Consider the following 13,137-nt stretch of genomic DNA (forward strand, 5'->3'; position numbering starts at 1 on the left):
TCTTTGTGTCTTCTCGGCCTAGAAGGAGTTGACATTTCATGCCATGTGAGCTGACTGAGCCCTGCACTTCTGTGTTTGACAGATATTTTCAGCTCCCACAAGCAGAACTTAAGAGAAAATAATGATGATCTTAGTGTATCATCTCACTTTATTGCAAATGACAAATGGAAAAGTAATATTGTTTTCATAATATTTCAGGCATGCTTCCTGACCACTGTGTTACTACCCAGTCATGAATGATGTTGGTTAGGAATTTCAAAAGGGAAATACAATAAAATGAGAGCATTAAGAATTTTAAAATTATTTGTCTCGCTGTATTAATTTAGCCCAAGTAGAGTACTGAGCAGTGTTATATTTTAAACCTTAACGTTTTTGCTTTCGGTGGTGCTGTGTAATTGAGCTGCCCGTCTGCCTCAGTTTATTTTTTTCGTACCTTTGTTGCTGCTTCTACAGAAATAGCACAAAATATTCCTTTTCCCTGCTGTGATTAAGATTCATCATCTCAGTAGGATTTAATTTTTCATTCCATTTCCATTTTCTTCGTAAAGCAGTGACGGATCAAAATCATATTGTTGTGTACCAGCTAAAAAAGTTTAAACTGACAAAACCAATCAGTCCTAAAAGAGAAACCAGCTTTGCCATAACATCTGTTTCTTTCAAGGAAGGAATAGTTTCATTTGGGATGGAAAATATGTATTTATGGATATGAAAATGTTTTTTGTGGTACTTTGGTGCATTTGCTACATTCCAGCACTGCATTTTGTGTTAGTACAGACAGTTTAACTGTCTGTAACAGACCTACTTGTGCTAGCTGATAGATGATTAACCTTCATAATGCATTTCATACCCTCAAGCATTTCTCACTGCAGCATATTGCCACACTAATTCTTTTTTTGTTACTTGAACACCTGTATCGTCCAAAATGTGTAGATATAAGATTGCTTTAGGCATTAAATTCAGGGGAAAAAACTCTGGAAATTCCACTTGTGAAATGACATTCATCCAGGCTCGGGAAAGCTCTGACAAATGCTTTTGAAGACCTTTGGTGAATTTATTGAACTGTTATAGTCAAAAAACAATCTTCTCAAGAGGAAAGATGGCCATGAAAATGGCCAAGGACTGGTTTTGAGAGGAGAAAACTATTAGTGGCTGGACCATTCTGGAGCAGGACAGGAGAACACTTGTAAGTAAAACATGGTGAGTTTGGAGATGCTAAGCTTCATAATACTGACTGAAGCATTGCCTTGGGCCAAAGCATGTGTGAATGCCCATAGACGAGTTACAGTATGGTCAGAACAGGCCAGAGGAGGAGGCACAGGCAGAAGATCAGGTACAACTACACTGTTAGCTTGGAGAGTGGGCTGGGGCCTGGAACCATTGTGGAGCAGAGTAGCCATGTTGGCCCCTTTAAGATGGCACACATTAGGACTAACACTTTCAAGTGAGTGTATAACCTTTCCAGAAATTGTATATTACCAGCAGGAGGCTGAAGTAGATATGTTTATTTAAAAGCCCTGGTTGTGCCCAATTTTTAACACATTGGTCTTTTTTCTTCTTTTCACTGTTTCTGTTTATCTATTAATAGCTTCTTGGGTGGTAAAACCAGGCAAAATAACTCTCAAGACATGCAATTACTGATAATGTGGCAGCTAGGGAAGGATTTACGCTGTTCTTGTTGGAATGATCTTAACAGAAAGGCAGCAAACTCTGGACATGGGCAGATCAACAAAAAAGGGGAAATTTATTACACTTGGCAGCATTTGTTGTTGTAGTGAGTGGGTGTGAGAGAAATATTTTCATGATTAGCCTCAGATTCAGGGCACAGTGTTGGATCAGATGGTTAGTAAGAATGTCTATCTTGTCTAAAGTTACTATGCTTACCAAATCCATTAACTACAGTTGATAACTTGTTCCAGGGAGTAAAACTTCATTGTTTCCATTTCCATTTTGTTGCAAGTCCTCACTTCATTACCATCAGGTCACTTGTGGCAGAACTCCAACAAGGAGCTGGGGCTACATGTCTGTGGGTTGTGTGTTCTGGATTCACAGAGAGGGATGGCCTGTCCCTGAAGAGAAGTCCTCGTGGTTGCCAGCAGGGAGGTCAGGGCTGTGGTGGGGAGCAGGTGGGCTGCAAAGAAGGGAGGAAGAAGACACCAATCTCCTGTCCTGCTAGCTACCTGTTTTCAGCACCATCCCCACTCCACAGGGCCTCTGAGTCTCCTTTGTGGATGCCTTCCTGCGTATTTATGTCTCCTGGATGATGAAAGTTGGCTCAAAGGCATTAAATTGCAGGAAGTGACATATTGTAGCTATGTTTTGCCTTTCTGTGATGTCATGGGATTCACCAAGAATCCCATCCATTTGCAGGTGAAGGAGGTATCACCTCTTGTAAGCAAAGGGGGAGAATCCTCTTTGAGGGAAAAGAAAATCAGAGGTGAGCTCTAGTAGAGTTTCTTTCCTGCTTTTTCTCCTTTTTTTTAGCAGATTAGTGAAACAAAAATATATTTGCAAGAAGATGACTCTAGGATTTTGCAGCATACTTCTGTAAAGCTCAGAAAGATGGTGGTGATATGCAGCAAACATACATCATCCACTGTTGAAAAGACTGAAGGAAAAATCTTGGTGTTACTGGAATGATAGAAGCTTAATGCCCTGACTCTGTCATGCAAAGATATGTAGAGAAAACCTATTCAAGAGATTGTGAGAATTCATCAAGCACAAAGAGCTGTGAAGGCAGCCTTAAATTTTGAGATTGATGAGATTTTTGCAATACAGAACATTTTAATTATTTAAGTGCTGGTGCGTTTCTTGTCAGCATGTTGACTTTTGCCACTGGTGTCACAGAGTTTGAAAACACTGCATCATATATGGAAGCAGCAATTGCCCATGCAGGCCCACTATAAAATGCTCTTCATAGACTTGAACATTTTGGTTGTTTATCACATACAACAGGGGTGTAACAGGCTGGCTAAATAGAGTAATACTGGAGAAGAAGAATGTGGGACCATAGCTTTCATTTTTTTGAATTGCCTAACTGCTTCATAAAACTAATCTCTTTAAGGACAGAGGATCAAATTCTCATCTGTCAACATAGCCAGAGTTACCCTAGCAAATCTGGAATGACTCAGGAGACTCTCAATCTCTCAAGCCCTTGATATTTGTGTAAACTCACATAGCATGACACACCTGCTGTGGTGGAAGCTGTTAGGCTGCAGAGATGGGTATGGGGAACAGGAGGACTGCATCCTCTAGCAGAGACTTACTCTAGAGGGAGAAGTACTGAGTGGCTCATTCACACTGAGCAGTTAAATGGTAGCTGGAACAGCGAGACAGATCAAAAAACCTTCAGAGTAGCAGAAACAATGAGATCAAAGTGAACCAACTTATTTGTCTTGTTAGGTCTGCTTTTCTTGTTAATTTTCTTTTTATCCTTTCTCCCTTTTAGCTGGGTTTATATTACAAGTTGTATAAATTGCAATGTATATGTGGCCCAGCAATGAGCTGTGAGCTTCCTTAAACATTTATGTCAGGCTAAACTGAGTAATGGCTGATTGCATCTATTTTGACTAAACCACATGGCAAAATACTCAATAAGGAAATTGTATGTAATGACAGGCAGCACTAGCAGTAAAAAGAAAATAAAAACAGGTAAGGGAAACTGTGAACATCAGAGAACAAAATCTTTCCACCAAAGAAGTCACAGTACCTGCTCCATTCTTCCCCTCTTTCCACACTGTGGATTAGTGCTTGTCTTGTCTAGCAGGAAGCAGAGGCACCCTCATGGAGCAAAACCCAGCTTCTCCATCAGCAAGTGATCTTAATGGTGCTTGCAGACTCTGCAGGACCAAGGAGCTTGTGACTGTGCTTGTGGTCATTATCCCATGGACAAAACCCTTTTCTGAATAAAGCTGGTGTGGTGCTGAGCAGGAGGGAGCCCTTTGCCCTGGGACAGGTGCTGTGAAGTGTATTTTAGTACATGGGGTGTGACACAGCAGTAAAGCTGCAGGCATGGATTTTGCCAGGTGCCAGTTAGACATGTACTCATGGACATGCTTTATCTTGGCTTGAAATGCCTTGTAGGATGCTTGATAGCCTGCTTTGGGATCTGCTTGTAAATTGACCTCCATCTCCTCTGTCCACCCTAAAAACAACTTGTTTCCTTGGACAAAGAGTTCATGCATCATAATCTTGTTAAAGAATTCATTTTACCACAGTGGTATTGATCTGCTTCGGCCTCTTTCAACAAAGTCCTTCAAAGCCCATAATTTTCTTCCAAAGGAAAGAAGCAAGCAGTGTTATTCTAAATTTTACCTTAGTTTATCATACATTTACAAGCAGGTTACCGTCTGCACTGTAATGACTTTCTTCCAGGAATATTTTTTTGTTATGTTCAAATGAATTTTTATAACAGAATTGTTTTTCACTTAGCTTTCAGCAATGTTGCTTTATGAAACTTTCACCTACATGTAAGTCAAACTGTGTAAATCTTATTACAGTATTCCTATATATTACTTAGTAACTGAAGATAATTTACTATGGAGAAATATTTTACTATTGTAACTTTTATAAACAGCAAGTTTTGAGTGGTATTTTTCTTGCCCTACAAAATAATAGCACTGAATACTGATTCTTGAAGCTTTATATCTCTGTGTGACAATGATGAAAATATACTTAAGGCCATGGAAGCCATTTTTTTCTGGATATTTCATAACATCCCAGACAAATAGTGAACTAGATTTTCTAATGCCAGAATTTTTTCTTCATCTGGTTATTCCAGTGTTGCTCTTGCTCTTCTAGTACTACAAAATAAGAAATACAAACTTTTGCTGCCAATCTTGATAAAAGTTCTTAGCTTCCAGTTTCACAGATCTGTTAAAGCTGCTTGCCTTGTATCTTGCCCTTAATTCAGCACAGCAATTTCAGTACGTTTATTAATTAGGTAGTAAGACATGACTAAAAAAAGTGTGCTTGAAGCAGAGCTTATAGTAAACAACATACTTTTCCATTTCTTATCTACATAATAACAGTGCCTTAAGAAAACACCAGTACTTTCCAGAAAGCACTTCAGCTTTCATCTGTTGTGCAAGTAAAACTAGAGTGGGTTTTAACGTCGGGTCAGCACTGTGCTCTTTGTGTGTAGGCTATTGCTGTGGAAAAATCTTCTCAGCTACCTGTGCCCCACGTGGAGCTACACTTACTCTCAGCTTTTGGGGTGGCCTTGGAGGTTACTGGGATGCATGCTAACTATAATGGTATTTTTTATAAAGCGAGTAGATCAGCTGGAGAAGACGAACATAGAGTCATAGAATGGTTTGAGTTGGAAGGGACCTTAAAAAATCATCTTGTCCAACCCTCCAGCCATGGGCAAGGACATTAGGTAACACTACTGCAGTCAAAGTTGAATCACATGTCTGGGGACTACACTGCTAACCTGCCTCAGTGCATCAATAAGGTGGACCTGTTGTGGCATTTGAAGGCCCTGGTAGTGTCACTGTGATGTTGTCCTTTCACCCTTTGGTTTCTGGTGTTTGGTTCCTGTTCCCCATTTGCAGCTTTGCAGCCTGCACTTTGGTTGCAGCTGGAGAATCCCACAAATTGAAATTTGTCTATTGCTTCTTCAAACTGTGATCTAGCCACTCCTACTCCTCAAAAAAAATGGTATATGAAGTGTTTTTTTTTTCCAAATGACATTTTTAGACTGAAATTTGTTTTCTCTTTATACTTGCTCTTTTTTTTTTTTTTTTTTAGGAATAACATTTTATCAGACCTGGATGTGGTCCTAGAGATGTGTTATCTAAGGAGAAGGAAAGATAATCACACTGTAAGGAGATCAGGGGCTCAGATCCCCTTGTAAACGACAGGAGGTTCTTACTGTTGATTATGTGGTGTGTGTCTTTGCCTTTGCCTTCAACATAAGGCTCATTTCTGAGCTGGAATGCACTGTGGTATCCCAGCCACCCCCTCAAGGCTGTCTTTGCTCCAAACAAAGTGGAGGTACCTGTTGTCTCAGCATGGTGATGGAAGGTAGTGAAGCGATCTTGATTTAGAAGACACTTTTTGTCCATGAATGAGGGAATAAATAACCAAAACTATATCTAATGGCTTTGAACATCTGTTCCAGTGTTCTCTGGGGCTATATGAACCATTTATAACCTGAGGAGGTTTAAGTCCATAGCTATTAATTTGATGTCCTTCCTGTACATTTCTGCTTGATACTTTAATTTCCAGTTTACACTTGAATTTGATTTTTTATGTATAATAATACTTGTTTCAGAGAAAATGAAAATGTGCTGCTTACGTTTCTATTTGTAATTTACTTATAATCAGTAAATTATCTTAATTATTATTTTAACATAATCTTAATTCTAGTTTAGCATACCATTTAGATAGAAAATTTACTGTGTCACTTTCCAGGAATTGTTCATGTTTAGGCAATTCAAAAATATGAATAGCTTTTATTGTGTCATATATATATATGTGTGTGTGTGTGTGTGTCTGATTTACTCTGTCTCATCTATCCTATATATGATATCATATAAAAGGAATATCCTTTTAAAGGAAAAAATTAAATCTGAACCCCTATAAAGCAATTCTTTTTCTTTCAAGCTTCCTGTCTAGACTTGTAGTCAAAAAAAAATCTCCAGGAACTGGCTCTTCCGTTGCTGTCTCTAGCACTGTAGCCTGCTCACTAGGGCTGGGTGATAGGCAGCTCCGCTCAGTCCATTCAGCAGCATCTCGTGCCTCCATGTGAAGACTTGCAGGAAAACAGCACCATTTTTAGTCAGATGTCTGCATGATCCTGGGGGAAAAGAGGTGGTTCCTATCTCTGGAATTTACGTGGCTGAAGAAGAAAAGCGGAACATAGCACTTGGTCCTAACGAAGACTTTGCAATGGTATGTGGGTGTCTGACAGCCCCTATGTGAAGATCCCCAAAGAGCCTCTCAGTATGTTGTTTGGCGGTTGGGATTTTTTCATCTTATTTGTGTGGATTGTTTGGGTATTGTTGCTTAAAATATCAAGGGTAAAATCCTGGTATCCTGCTGCAATTGGTGGGAGTTTGCCAGCAGGTTTAATAGAATTCTGTAAATGTAAAAGTGTTTTCTTCTGAAATGTTATGCTTTGTTTTTAAAAGAAGCCCTCCGTCTGGCGGAGCTTTGTTCAGAAGCTTTGGTGATGCCCCCTGGCCTCCCTGGCACAGCCTTCCAGGCTGTGCCAGCCAGCTTGGTTCCCGTGCTTTCCAGATGGGCTGGGCTGGACTGGGCTGGCTTGTGCATTAACCAGGGGCCAGATCTGGTGAGAGTCACCTTTTGCTGCTTGTTAAAGAGAGCTGGATGGACTCTGCAGCTTGGTGAGAAGTTCTTGAGCAAGTAAGGCCAATGGCTTATGAATATAACGGCTGTGAAAAGCAAACAAGCTGGTGTAGTTCCTTTTATCACTTCCAGATTGTTGGAATCTCCCCTTATCCAGTAATTGTTGCTTAAATGTTGAGAGTCAGAGTAGCGTACTGGCTAAATCTATAAATAACACAGGTCCTTGCCTTGAGAACTCATCCATTCATTTTACATGTGAATTTCCTTTGTGCATGTACTTCAGGAAATAGCAGAAGGCACTGCTGTCATTCCCTGAGTGGTGGAGACCCTTCCCATGACCTCATCCAACCCCATGTTTTGTGACTTGTTTGAGCTCTGCTGCTGGTCTTTAGCTCCAGACTTAATTAGAAACTACCACCCTGTTCCCTTCGCAGCTCCTGATGGAGGCCAAGGTGTTAGCTGCTCTCAAGGAGGTGCAGATGCTCCTTCAGCTCTCCCCCAAGCAGCATGAATTGCTCTGTTATCCCAAGGAGAGTACATTTGGATTTGCAGGTGATGCTAATGCTTAAGGAAGCAGGTAGTAAGAGTGTGAAAATATTCCATGCCTGAATTTACTGTCAAGGTTAGCTGGAGAAGATAATTCTTCTTGGATGTCCTGTAAATGCAAATTTATTACTTTTCATAATAATATAATTGTATTTTGATCACAGTAAATCAAGGCAAAGCTACGGTTCCTGTTAAATAGGGATTTAAAGCACACTTCTAACTGAGAGAAACCAATTGCCTACTCTCTGTAGCCTTTGCGTGTGACTCCCATTGTTGCAGTTTCTTGCATAAATCTCGTGCACACTTGTTTCATTTTTTACGACAGCGTTTGTTTCCCCCAGAAAATTCCTTTTGGCTCTTTTCATATCAGGGTTTGCTTCTGACTGAAGGCTGTCATAGATGGACTCTTTATAGCCCAAGTCCTCTTGTGTCTTGTTTGCTGTGGAGAAATATTTCTGGGAACCTGGAGAGCTTTCACCTCCAGCAGGCTCCAGGATACAGGGAAAGCAAAGTGTTTAATCCATCCTAAAATGGTAGAAGTGTATTGGAAACATCTGTTTTGGACACAGCATCCCATTTCACACAAAGTTTCCTTTCTTTGCACTTCTGAGAAGGAAAGCAGCGAGGTTGTCCCCTGGCGTTCTTGGGAGCTGGCCAAATCAGGAGGCAGGAGTACAGGCAGGAGGGAGGCAGAGGGAGATGCGTGCCTCAGGTAAGGCCAGGAAACCCGTGCAGTTCAATTTTTTAAAATATGTATCTCAGAGAGAAGGGTCATAGGAAGGCAACTAAAAGGACTTTATAGGAAAAGGGCTAAATTGTAAACTCTTCCCCTTTTGAAAGCTGAAGGATATTGAGGTTGTGACCTGATATATGAACTCAGAGAGGACTCAACCCCAGATGTTGTTTTTTCCTCCTTGTGAGGTCTTGAATGCTTATTATGAAGAGGAAATGTAAATTTCTTCACTAAGAAATTGCATGATAACTAGACCAAGAAATTGGTCTAGTTATTTTATTGGTTCCTAGCTGGAAGTGTTGAAAGTGCCGTGCAGAAGACATAAGAGCTCTCATAGCTGCTGAAAGGCTGTACAGTTTGATCCAGACTGAAGTGGGAGGAAGTTTAGCAATTATTTCCAATGTTCTCTTCTCTTCCTGAGTGAGAAGGGGGTTTGGAGCAGTGCCGTGGTTTTGCTCAATGCAGCAAACCAGTGGAGCATGATGCCTTGGCCCCCTGGGGAAACTGATGCCCCATGCTGCCAGCACAGATTTGCTACTGGGATGTATGTGGTGCTCTGGGCATGTTCCAGCTGGGCTGAACATGGTCACCACTGTGGCAGCTCCCAGAGGGACAGGCTGCAGGGTCATGGATGTGGATTGTGGAGCTATTGACTTATGGTCTGTGCTGCCTGTCTCTGGTGCTTCCTCCTTCCAGTACCTTGTATGTAACCATCAGCCACAGCCGCCCTGGTAGACTTCAGCTCTGACATTCTGCTTTTCAGACGCGTAATTACATTTTTCAGATGTTTTGGTGTTGCCTCCCTTGTGCAGCTCAACTGCTCTCTTTGCCATCCAGGGAGGTGTGGGATTCAGGCCAGGCAACTGAGTTCGTAATTTCCCTTCTCCTGTGGCTTTTGTTTCATTTCAGGCATTTTATCTTAATGGGACACTGAGGCAGCGTTCCTACTAATAGAACATTTTCCAAGCTCTCATTTAACACACCGCCCAAATTAGACAAAGGATATGCAATGAGTCAATCAGACCATCACAAAAGGCTTGATAAATGTACATTAGCTCAGTACAGTCAAACAGGATCATTATAGGAACTAAGGAAAATGAAAAATGCTACCTCTCTTCATAGATACATTTACAGATGATGTTTCAAAAAGAGATTTTTATTTTTTTTTAGTGTGAGAACCAGGAGAATCCTGAGCTCAAATCTGCTCAAAATCCATAAAAATACTTGTTCATATGTATAATTGACTGGTCTCTGTTTTCAGCCTTCCATTTTGTTTATATTTTGTAATTATTTGTAATCCAGGTTTATTGCTCTGTATAACTAAGACATTAATGAAAGATAATGAACTTTCTCATCAAATACCCTCTAGAATGTGTTTTGTTATTCTTGCATGTGCCATCTGTTTTTAAAAAGAAGGGCTTGAATTAATCAACCATAACAACTGGTTTAGCAATATTATATTTTCTAAATAGGTTGGTATGATAAGTATGATTATATTTGGCACGAAGAGCTGGTATATCTTTTTCCTGTATGTGTAGCTTTTTTTTCTTCAGAGGGAAGCAATACTTTTTCCTCTGAAGAATGTCACTGTAGCCAAAGAAACGTATGGAAAAGGTGAGTTGTGTTTCATCAAGCATCCTAAAAATCTCTGATTCCCTATCAAGGCTATTCCTGAAAGAGTTTCTAGAGCAGACATCCTTCAAGTCCTTTATCATATAACAAGTATACAAATTATCACATAATTGTTTCCATATATTTAGAGTTTATAGTCAGAAATTGCTCTTTTCCAGGATTTCATGTTTTATTATTGCCCTCCTTAGCTTTCAAAGATAATGTTAATTTATTTACACTGTTCCTAAACTCAGCTTGAAGCAGATGAGACCCATATGTGAGCTAATAATTCTAGATATAGGCCATGGATGAGTTCTGAACACTTGTTTCTCTTTTCTCATTCTTCTACGGGCCCATACTGAGTATTTTTGTATGACTTATTATATTAAATAAAATAAACAATTCATTAAGAAGTAGTAAATTTGTGTTAGAGAGTTTGGTTGAACATGGAATAAAAACACCTTCGGTGAATAATTCCAGCTGGAAAAACAACGACACACATTACTGAAAAATCAAAGCATTTGTCATCTTAGAAATGAAATGTTTCCTTTTTTATGTTGTGAAATAGCACTCAACACTGAATATAAAACCAGTTTATTTAAAAGAGAGTAAAAAGTAGCCCCTAACTTCCTAGAAGAAGGAATAGGAAAGAAATGGTTTCTGTACAAGAAAATTGTATTTTCTGCATTTTTTCAGTTTTCACATTGATTCAGAAAAATCAGTTTATGACATGATATAACAATACATGTTATATATCTCAATGCCATGGGGTATCAGAATCATGTTGGTTTTATCGCTTTAAGTATATATGTGTAATAAATTATACATACGTAAAAAGAAACTGTTCAATGTATAGTACCACAGAATGGTTTTAGTTGGAAGGGACCTTAAAGAGCATCTAGTTCCAACTCCTCTGCCATGGGCAGGGACACCTTCCACTGGACCAAGTTACTCAGAGCCCTATCCAACCTGGCCTTGAATGTTTCCAAGGATGGGGCACCTACCACCTCTCTGGGCAGCCTGGTCCACTGCCTCACCACCCTCACAGTAAATAGTTAATTCCTTATATCTAGTATATACCTACCCTCTTGAAGTTTAAAAGCATTGCCCCTTGTCCTATCACAACAGACCCTACAAAAAAGTCTTCACCTTTCTTGCTCTAAGGTCTCCCTGGAGTCTTGAGGCTGAACAACACCAGCTCTGTCAGTCTTGTCCTCATAGGAGAATTGCTCCAGCCCTCTGATCATGTCTGTGGTCCTTCTCTGGACTTGCTCCAGCAGGTCCGTGTTTTTCCTGTGCTGAGGACCTCAGAGTTGGATGCAGCACTCCAGGTGGGGGGTCTCAATCTGAGATGTTGTGGTAGGGTGACGTTGTCTGGATGCCAGGTGCCCACCCAGCCACTCTATCACTCCCCTTCCCAGCCAGACAGGGGAAAGAGTAAGATGGAAAATAACTTGTGGGTTGGGATAAGGCAGTTTATTAAAGCAAAAGCAAAGCGAAAGATAATACAGTTTATTCTCTACTTCCCATCAGCAGTGATGGCCAGTCACTCCTGAGAAGCAGGGCTTCAGCACGCATAATGGTTCCTCAGCAGGCAAGCCACTGGAGACAATGAATGTTCGCCTTCCTGCTCCTTGCGTTAGCTTTTATGTCTGAGCTGACGTCATATGATATGGAATATCCCCTTGGCCAGTTTGGGTCAGCTGGCCTACTTGGGTCCCCACACAGGATCTTACCCTCAACTGAGGAAGGAATGTTACAACACTGATGCTGTGGCTGCCCTGCTCAGCAGTAGCCAAAACACTGGTTTGTTATCAACACCCTTCTAGCTGGCAATGCAAAGCACAGCACTGTGAGGGCTACTGTGGGGAAATGAACTCCAGCTCAGCCAGACCCAATACAGATGTTTGCATCACTGTTCCTGCCTGTGGTCCCTGATAACTGAAGAGTCTCATCAGGTTGTTTTGACTTGATAAACGCTGTTGAAAGTTTAAATATAATGTTACAACAGATACTGAAATAATTATGGAAACAAATGCATTTGAAGTTGGATAAATACATTGGTGTTAAAAGACATTTCAATTTGACAGTATTTGTTGTTTTATAGGATTTTATTATTATGGCCTCTTATGGTCTCATTTCAGTTGGGAATTGTAGCATAAATACATAAAGTCAGCTGTGAATGATCTGGGATTTGAGGTCCTATTTGGATGTAGTCTGGGTGTAGTAGTACACATAAAATGAAAAGTGTGTTTTGAGACTTCTTTCGTTTATGTACTCTGCATATAAATGATTTATTGCAATCAGTGTAGCTTCATGGATGTGCCATTTGCAGGATTCCCTCCATGTACTGAAATATGGAAGTCCTGGGAAAAATGTGTTTACACAAGACAGAAATAGAAAAGGAGTGTATTCATAGCTTGTGCTGGAGGAAGAAAACAAACTGTTTATGTACTGATAAAATCACTAGATCATATGATTCACATTTTGGAGGGGAAAATTCAGATAGCAAACAGTAATTTCTGTTTTAAATCTCATTACCTTCAAAGTGTACCCAGGTTAATTTTCTGTTAACTTTGATATGTAGTGTTAAAACAAAAATTTCTTTTAAGGATTAGAAAACACGACTCTAATCTTACTATAATAAATTAGCATACCTTATGTACATATATAAATATATATACATAAATATATATACACATACTTAACCTTGCAAATATTGAACATCATGTTAAAGTTAATGATGATGACTATTGAGGTAGGCTAGAAAAGATGTTATTTTGATATTTCAAGTAATTGAGATACTGTGGGCTTGTTCAAAGTCCACCCAGAGACTCCAACTGCAAATGAAAAAGGGAATACTGTTCTCACTTTACCATTTCCATATAATTGAGTGCTTTGTTTTTCAGCCTTAAATTGTTGACTCATTGTTCCCC

The 13,137-nt window shown here is 39.9% G+C and overlaps 1 protein-coding gene and 1 long non-coding RNA gene across 3 annotated transcripts in view; both read left to right on the plus strand.

Moving 5' to 3' along the window:
* Positions 1-13,137, plus strand: part of ARHGAP6 (Rho GTPase activating protein 6) — a 322,836-nt gene that overhangs the window by 50,531 nt on the left and 259,168 nt on the right. Inside the window, exon 1 of one of the 2 annotated variants that reach the window (XM_032679817.1) lies at positions 790-1,183. The exons of the other annotated variant lie outside the window; for it this stretch is intronic. The gene's annotated coding sequence lies outside the window, so the exon portion shown is untranslated. Of the gene's footprint in view, positions 1-789; positions 1,184-13,137 lie in introns of those variants that run through there. 2 annotated transcript variants of the gene reach the window in all.
* Positions 1,123-6,091, plus strand: LOC116782815. The gene is made up of 2 exons (XR_004355363.1): positions 1,123-1,197; positions 5,749-6,091. It is a non-coding gene; the product is annotated as an uncharacterized LOC116782815 (long non-coding RNA).

This window comes from Chiroxiphia lanceolata, chromosome 2 (genome assembly GCF_009829145.1).
Source record: "Chiroxiphia lanceolata isolate bChiLan1 chromosome 2, bChiLan1.pri, whole genome shotgun sequence".
NCBI lineage: Eukaryota > Metazoa > Chordata > Aves > Passeriformes > Pipridae > Chiroxiphia > Chiroxiphia lanceolata.